Consider the following 9,291-nt stretch of genomic DNA (forward strand, 5'->3'; position numbering starts at 1 on the left):
GTGCCAGCTGGGGGTCCCTGCAGGCGATTGGAGCCAGCTGGGGGTCCCTGCCCAGAGCCCAAGCCTCGGCCAGAGGCTTGCAGCCTTGGCTGGGGGTGGAACCGGGCGATTGAGCCAGCTGGGGGTGCCTGCCCAGGGCCTGAGCCTCAAACAGAGGCTTGAGGCCTTGGCCAGGGGCAGAGCCAGCTGGGGGTCCCCTGCCAAGGGCTGGAGGCTTTAGGCCTTGGCAGGGGCGGAGCCGGAGATCTGAGGAGATAGGTGTGAACTACAGAGGAAACACTTTTTCTGACCACTCATTGGCTAAGCTCCCTGTATGACACTGGTAATATTCTTAGTAACTTGGGTATAAGAATCCAAAAAGGTGATCTAGGGTTTTTCCACCACACTCCTGGGGAAAAAAATGAAGGTCCGCTGCTGGAGGGCTAAGAAATGTCATAACCTGCCCTACACGGTTTGGCTCAGTGGATAATGCCTAGGTTTGCCAACCGCAGGGTCCGGGTTAGATTCTGATCAAGGGCATGTACCTAAGTTGCAGGCTCCTCCCTGGCTGGGGCCCAGGTCAGGGCTCATGCAGGAAGCAACCAATCAAAGTATTCCTTTCACTTTGATGTTTCTCTCTGTCTTTCCCTTTCTCTTTCACATTCTCTAAAAGTCAATGGAAACATATATTCAGGTGAGGATTAAAAAAAAAAAAAAGAAAGAAAGAAATGTCATATTCTATGAAAGACACATCTTGAAAATGCCTAAAGAAAGTTGTCATTTTTTCTTGGTGAAGGGACTGGAGTCCGTGTTGATGAAAACACCTTGGTGGCTGCGGTGACTGGCAGTGGCTCCAGTAGCGGGGTGATGGGGCTGGTGCCTTCCCCTGATCAGCTCGGTTGTCTCCCACAAAGGGAGGCCAGACTGCGGCTTAGGCCCGCTCCCTATGGAGAGCAGGCCTAAGCCGTCAGTAGGACATCCCCTGAGGGCTCCCAGTATGTGAGAGGGGGCAGGCTGGGCTGAGGAGACCCCCCCTCCCGTGCATGAATTTCGTGCACCAGGCCCCTAGTTATGTATAACAGGATATTGTAAAAATTAAGTTACAAAATTTTTATTAAAACATTTCTCACATACCGTTATATTGGCTGGGCCGCAAAAATATCCATTGTGGGCGAGCCAGGAGTTTGACATGCTTGCTTTAGACCATGGCCACAGACCAGACATCCAAATTTGCTCCGGGCTTTCTGCTTCAGAGCTTATTTCAGACACAAGCTTGACCATCATCCAGCATCAGACCTGTGTTCTCACGTTAGTGTTCTTCAGAACAGCTTTGCTTACAGGGTCACAAAGAAGAAAGGAGACTTTGTGTGATTCAGTCTCACTGCCCACTGGGCTGTGAGCACCTACAGGATGCAAAGCCCTGTGGAGGAGGCAAGGAAGAGAGTGCTCTCTGCCCTCACAGGGCTCCCAGCTGGGGAAGAAACAGCTGTAAAAGAACTCGCTCCAAGAAAAGGCAACCACAACTTAACACAAGTCACCAGGACAGCGGTGACTGCTACCTCTACCTGAACTAGTTTCCCTCTTTGCCACCTGGTAAGCTCCTCCTCAAGCCACAGAATATGGCTGACATCACCTCCCCTGTGAAGTCCTCTTTGTCCTTTCCTCCTCTTCTCAGCCACATATTCACTGCTACCCACGCATATACAGGCTGGGGCAAAAGTAGGTTTACAGTTGTCCGTATGGGAAATAATACAATAATTAATAAATAATAACATAAGAATAGACTCTGTGTTTCACGTACTCACCACTGTGAATCTATGGTGGCTTGTCTCAGGGCTCTCTCTACCAGGACGAGGTCCTCAAGGCGGGGGCTAGGCCTGGAATCGGCTGAGCGGTCAATAACTTAAACTGTCTTTATAAAGGTCTAAGTGACAGACCCACATAAATGAACATTTGTCTAAGATTAAAATTAGAACAGATGGAAAAAAGCCCTAGCCAGTGCTCCCAGAGACCCTGCCTGCACAACCCTCCGTAGGTTACACAGGAAACTTCCTTACCCAGAAAACCTGGGAGCCCCTCCTTTATGGGACTGGAGACCCTGGTATCATGCACTGCTTTCTCTTCCTTGTGGAAAGCAAATGGGACTATAAATAACCCTGGTCTGCGCTTCCTTAGGCAGGTACACAAAGCTGTGTGACCCTCTCTAGATGTGCACATTTCTGTAATAAGAAAAGACAGTGTGCCGTTTGTAAATCCCCTCTTTAAAGAGCTTTGCTTTTTTGTTTCTATTGTAAATAGGGAGACATTTGATCCTTAGTGTGCTAAATGACGCAAGAGCAAGAGAATTCTAACTGGGTGCTGCCACCAAGCTCCATTTTTTTTTTTTTGTTCAGGGAAGGTGCTAAAAAAAGTGAGAACAGAATCCCCTCCTCCTCTTGCCTCTCCTACCTCTGCCGGGACAACGGCCGCACAGCTCTTGCGGCACTTGGTACACTTTTGTGGGCGCATGTCTCCATGACTGCCAGGAAAGCCATGCCAGTTGTGAGGTTCAGAACCTTCTGGATGATTGAAGAGCTTCCCCTTTGGCAAAAGGCTGAAAGCTGTGGGTACTGCCTAGATACAGCTCAGATTGTATTTGCCATGGACTAAAGTGTACAGACATTTTAATCTATTTCCAGGGTCCAAAGATTTGTCACATTACAATGCAATAAAAGAGAAGATTGTCCCTGATTTTGGCAGATCCAAAATCCCTGGAGTCAAAAACGGCTCACTGCAAATCAAACTGCCCCTGTTCACAGTGCCTGGCAGGGGTTAGGGATATTACCCATCACTGCGTCTACTAATTCCAGAGGGAATTCCAAAGCTGCCTTTTTGTGTGTGGCAGAAATAAAGAGAAAACCCCACACAAGATTAAAACAGCTCACCTGTGATGAGTTGATAAATGGGCTCTCAAGGGGGCTATGTGTAGGAGGAAGCTTGACGTGTCGTGTGTGCTGATCCCAGGTGTACATACTCTCACCATGGCCAATTTTAAGCTATCCGCAGTTCAAAGACTGGCAACACCCCTGAGTGTTCGAGACCCAGCTGTGGGAAAGCCCACTGGTGCCCGCTCTAGCACCCACTGCAGCTACCGTTTCCTGAGCGTTATTGTGGAGCCAGGAAGTGATGAGCACTTTCAACTCAGTGTCTCATTTCACCTTCCCAACAGTTCTATGAAGAAGGCACTATTATTAGCCCGTCCTTTTTAAGATGAGATAATAGAGGTATAGAGAGGATAAGTGAGTTGCCCAAAGTCTCTCAGCTTGGAAGTGGTAGAGCTGGAAATAGAATTCACGTTTTTGACTTCGGGACAAAAGTTCTCACAAAACCCTAACACCTTTTATGACCCAACAAACAGACCCCTTGTTTAAATAGCTAACAGATCTCGAGCCAAAGAGCAGGAACTATGCTTTGATCAGAGTACACACAGTCCAACTAAGACCAAACACTGTGGTTCATGACCATCCTTCCCAGTCAGTCACACAATATCCCCTTCCAGGTGGACTCTCACACCTGTTAATAGCTGAGGGTCTCTGTTTCACTCCTGCTCTTCCCTTAACAGTTCCACTCATCTAAGCGAAGGACTCTAGTCCTGCTCCATGAACAACGAGATGCCAGCAGCAGCAGTACCACCTTCAGTGGCTGATGCTGTCTGGACGTCCCACCCAATGCCAGAACTACACAACCCAGTACCTCCCAGGGAGACGTTCGGAACATAAGCTGGAGAGTGTGTTGTGGACACTGGCACAGGAATCACTGAACACTGAAGAGGAAGAAACAGAGACATACTCCTATCATATCTAGAAGCCAGGATCTTAAGACTGAGGAGAAATGAAAACTCACAAGAGGATTCAACTAGTTCTACATCATTCAAGACTAGCACCTCCAGACTCAGCAGAACCAGGGACCAATCAGGGGCAGATTAAGAAGTGGAGCGCAGGCACATGAAGCTCAGGGAGGTAGGTGGAGGGCAGGCTCTCAGTCCCTGGGCTGAGGCGTCATTTCCATTGTTTCCTCATTTTGTTGCCAAGAATGAGTCTCTTACTAAAAACTCTAATATGTGCAACTTAAACTTGAAACCATTTTCCAATGTGTTTAAAATCTTCCAAATGAAGAGGTTCAGTGAATTTTAAAACTATTCATATAAAATGCACCTTCCAATTAATCTGTAAGGACTGACTGGCATCAGGGAAGATGCAAATTTAACAAAGTTGAATAAAACCTTCTGTAGAATTAGTGGGAATGGTTAAAAATGAATTATAATTGCACCAATGATTTCTTTCTTCCACTTGGATCTACAGACCTTTATGAAGTAACTTTTTCACCCACAATAGTCATTACAACTAAGCACGGAAATAAACTAAATCACAATACCTAGTTAGCCCAAGGTTTAAAGGCATAGTTAATCTCAATACAAATAGTATTCATAATTTTCGAGGGCATTTTACACCAATTAAATTTTTCAGTGTTTTCAAATTGCTAGTCTTCAAATTTTCTAATTTTGTGAATATTTTTTTAGATTATATACAAATAGTTCTATAAATTATTAATATTCTGTAAATTATCAATATGGTAACAGTGTAAAATTCACAAACATCCTATTGATGGAAAGGCATCATTACAGACATTTGTGGAGCACTGTCCCAGGTTGCACACAACGACCAGCACAGTCCCGCCCCATGAGTGAAGAGACATGAGGTCGAGAGCCATGATAGTCTTTTAGACCAAGGGCTTTTGGGAGACAGACATTAAGAGCAGGCATTGACTTGATTTCTACAAATACTACTTTTTAAAAATTACCTTAATAATTTTTTAGCATAATTTCTTTATAAAATAACTAGAGGCCCGGTGCACAAAATTCGTGCATGGTGTGTGTGTGTGTGTGTGTGTGTGTGTGTGTGTGTCCCTCAGCCCAGCCTGCACCCTCTCCAACTCTCCAATCTGGGACATCCCTCTCACAATCCAGGACTGCTGGCTCCCAACTGCTCGCCTGCCTGCTTGCCTGATTGCCTCTAACTGATTCTGCCTGCCAGCCTGATCACCCCCTAACCACTCCCCTGCCAGCCTGATTGATGCCTAACTGCACTGCTGCCGGCCTGATTGCCCCTAACTGTCCTCCCCTGCTTGCCTGATTGCCCCCAACTGCCCTCCCCCACTGGCCCAATCGCCCCCACTGCCCTCCCCTGCTGGCCTGGTCGCCCCCAACTGCTCTCCCCTGCTGGCCCAGTCCCCCACAACTGCCCTCCCCTGCTGGCCTGGTCACCCCTAACTGCCCTCCCTGCTGGCCTGATCGCCCACAACTGCCCTTCCCTGCAGGCCTGGTCCTCCCCAACTGCCCTCCCCTGCAGGCCTGGTCTCCCCCAACTGCCCTAACCTGCAGGCCTGGTCCCCCCCAACTGCCCTCCCCTGCTGGCCTGGTCTCCCCCAACTGCCTACAACTGCCCTCCCCCGCAAACCATCTTGTGGCAGCCATCTTGTGTCCACATGGGGCATCCATCTTTGACCACATGGGAGCGGCCATCTTGTGTCTTGGAGTGGTGGTCAATTTGCATATTACTCTTTTATTAGATAGGAATCAGAACTAGATTAGCTTTTGAAATATGGGCTCTGCATTGTAAACTGAACTAAAACATTTCATCCACATTTATCTTTGGGGAAAAAAGTTCTGATTGGGGAAAAAGGCTTTTAAAGGCTGGCAAAATTCATGAGAAGGGCTCCTAGGGCTTCTTGGAAACCAAATTGTTTTTAAAAAATAACTTGGACAAGTTAAGTGCAAATTAACCAGAAACATATAGATTAAATTTTCCTTAAAATACACAAGGGTTGCCCTAGCCAGTTTGGCTCAGTAGATAGAGCATTGGTCTGAGGACTGAAGGGTCCCAGGTTCAATTCCAGTCAAGGGCACATGCCCGGGTTGCAGGCTCTATCCTGTGTGGAATATGCAGGAGGAGGCAGCTGATCAATGATTCTCTCTCATCATTGATGTTTCTCTCTCTCCCGCTCGCTTATTCTCTGAAATCAATAAAAAATATATTTAAAAAAATACACAAGGGTTTAAAAATTAGGGAAAATATGCTTGATAAAATATGTTTGAAAAATGTTACTAAATATATTTCAAGATGTTTTAAAAATAGCTTAAGGTATTTTGCAAATCCCAAATGAAGCTTGATTCACCCATGTCTCATTTCATAATAATCACGTATATTATAGCTTAGGATTTATGTTATGGAATATAGGAGTCATCCCATGATTAGTTATTTGTTTAAAGAAGGTATTTAAGATGTGCTAATTGAAGGCATTTTGACATTGTAAACTATACTCAGCTCAGGGGTAGTGCATCAAATGCAGACATCGAACCAAGAGCCAAGAATAATACTGGGGCTGCTCTCCTAGTAATTGACGGTGACAATACACACAGCTCTGGACCTGTCACCAGTGCACAGAGACTGTAAGGAATCTTACTAATAAAAATAACTTAGAGCTTTATGTCACTTAAGTTGGTGGTGGAAACTCTCAGAATGATTGGCTCATTTCATAAAGACTGCCGTGGAATTAAGTAGGTGTGTATTTATACTCAAACACAGCAAATGGCAACAATATCCCCAACTTCATTTTAATCTCACAACACAAGAAACACTTTTCCCCTCTATCATTATAAGCATAAATACTGTAACCGGATATATCATAGTCATCTGCTAAAAGATTGCTCTGTGTGTGTGTTTTTTTAAAGCATTTCAGGAAAGGGAAGGGAAGGAGTGATTAATAACCTCCAAAAAATGAGTGAGTGTAACATAATCATTTCAAAAATCGAGTACTTTTGCACTTAACATTATTGAAAGTAATGTTAGAATACAAAGGAATGGGCCCTGGAATGAAACTGACCTAGGTACCATTCCTTCCACTTCTTAAGAATCAAATTACAAGAGAAAGTCACTCTATAAGTCTTAGTTTCCTCCTCTGCAAAAAGCAAACAATAATAAATACATCTTAGAGCTAACATATGGATTTAATAAAAGTCTCTAGCCCAAAGCAAACATTATAAATGTTAGTTCCAATCCTATTATGTCAATTTATTTATTTTTAATATTTATTTTTATTGATTTCAGAGAGGAATGGAGAGGGAGAGAGAGAGAGAGAAACATCGATGAGAGAGAATCATTGATCGGCTACCTCCTGCATGCAACCCTACTGGGGATCGAGCCCGCAACCCAGGCATGTGCTCTTAACTGGAATCGAACCCGGGACCCTTCGGTCCACAGGCCAATGCTCTATCCACTGAGCCAAACCAACTAGGGCCTATGATGTCAATTTATCTTATATTTCTTATTCTTAACTATCATCAACTTGGGTAAATAATCTGTTATCATGTTTCAGAGGCTTAAAGCTCCTTAACAAGCATTTTGCTGCCTGGCTCACTTTCCTTACACCTTATCTGCAGCATTCTTCAAGATCAGAAATAGATGTAAGTCCTGTTTCCCAGTTCAGAATGTGACCTTGAACACATGCCTTAAAATCTTCCTGGGTTCAATTCCTTCACCTATGAGATGAGGGGACTGAACCAAGTTATTTGTTCCCAATGTCAGGTCTCAATGTGCTGAATCTCTCAAAACTTACACGAAAGGTCCTGAGATGATCTTAGAAAATTAAAATTAGGGAAGAGTTGACCATCACCCTTTTCTGATCATAAGGAGACCAGGAAGCAGGTACTGAACATGTGTGCTCCTTGATCCCCTTTCTCACCTGTCCTGGTACTGTGGGCATGATGGCTGTGAACAAGAGGCTACGAGATCCCAGGTGAATCCCCAAGTCTGTCTGGGCCCGGTGCAGCTGATGCTGGCCAGGCAAAGCTCTTATTTCACAGTTTCCAAGTAAATACCTGGATTCTCTGGGCAAATACTCAACACTCAGGTATGCTCTGCCACAGGAGCCAGTGTCCATGTCACAGTGCTAGGAAGCACTGGCCATATGCTCTGGAGAAAGGAGAAAGGACTAAAGGAAGACTGGGAAGGCTCCGGCCGCAAAAGTTTCCTTTTTTTTTTTTTTGTCCCTAATTAATTTTGTCCCTAATTCTTTTCCTTTATACCTTTAAGAAATCAAGTCTTCATTAATGGTCAGGGCAAGAAAAAAAAGGGGGGGTAGGACCATGAAATTGCTGCTAGGTCCCTTCCAGCAATAAATATTATACAACTACATGACAACATGTTTATGCATAAATCTCTACTTCATACTTGGTCGACCTGGAACACTTCTGGAAACTAAAAATAAGCGAACAAGGCCACAGACAGCCTAGAGAAATGATACAAAGCACTAATGCTCAAACAATAAACCACCCTACCACTCCTCATCCCCAAACAGTTGTACTCCTAATTCACCCGTAACTCTAACAACTATTTTCACAAAGTTCTCTGAAGACTGGAGGTAGGAAATGGGAAGAGAAATAAAGGTCAACAGCCTAGAAACAGAAGAGTAAAAATACCACAAAAGCGAACACCAAAACTCAGACTATCCAGTGACAGACAGAAAGCCCTGCTGCCCTCCTCTAGCTGCTGAGGGTGGCACATCACGGGGGTTACTCTGAATCAGAAAGAAAAGGTTAAGTTCAAATTGTCTATTTTACAAAGTCAGGGGGAAAGTGTGCTACATTTTAGCAGGGTTTCAATAAAAATCAATTAAAAATAGGTAAGCATATGAAAAGATGCTCAACATCAGATCATCAGAGAACTGGAAATTAAAATGGCAATGAGATGCCACTGCACATCTAGCAAGAATGGAAAGTCAGAACACCAATAGCACCAAATGCTGGGGAGGATGTGGAGCAATAGGAACTCTCACTCATTGCTGCTGGGAATGGAAATGGTGCAGCCACTTTGGAAGACAGTGTGGCATTTCCTTACAAAATTTTACATACTCTAACCATACATCCAGCAACTGCATTCCTGGGTATTTACTGAAATGAACAGGTCCACACAAAAACCTGCACACGACTGTAGCAGTTTTATTCCTGGTTGCTAAAAATTGAAGGCAACCAAGATAGCCTTCAGTAGGTGAACAAATAAACCAACTGGCACACCCTTGTGATGGAATATTTTCCATGGTAAAAAAAGAAATGGACTATCAAGTTTCACAAAGATGTGAAAGAACCTAAAATGCATATTGCTAAGTGAAAGAAGGCAACCTATAGAGGCAGTAAGTAAAGATCAGTGGTTGTCAGAGGTTAGGGGGAGGGAGGAAATGAACAGGGGAGCACAGAGGACTTTAGGGCAGTGAAACTGT

The sequence above is a fragment of the Cnephaeus nilssonii genome (genome assembly GCF_951640355.1).
Source record: "Cnephaeus nilssonii genome assembly, chromosome: 6".
NCBI lineage: Eukaryota > Metazoa > Chordata > Mammalia > Chiroptera > Vespertilionidae > Cnephaeus > Cnephaeus nilssonii.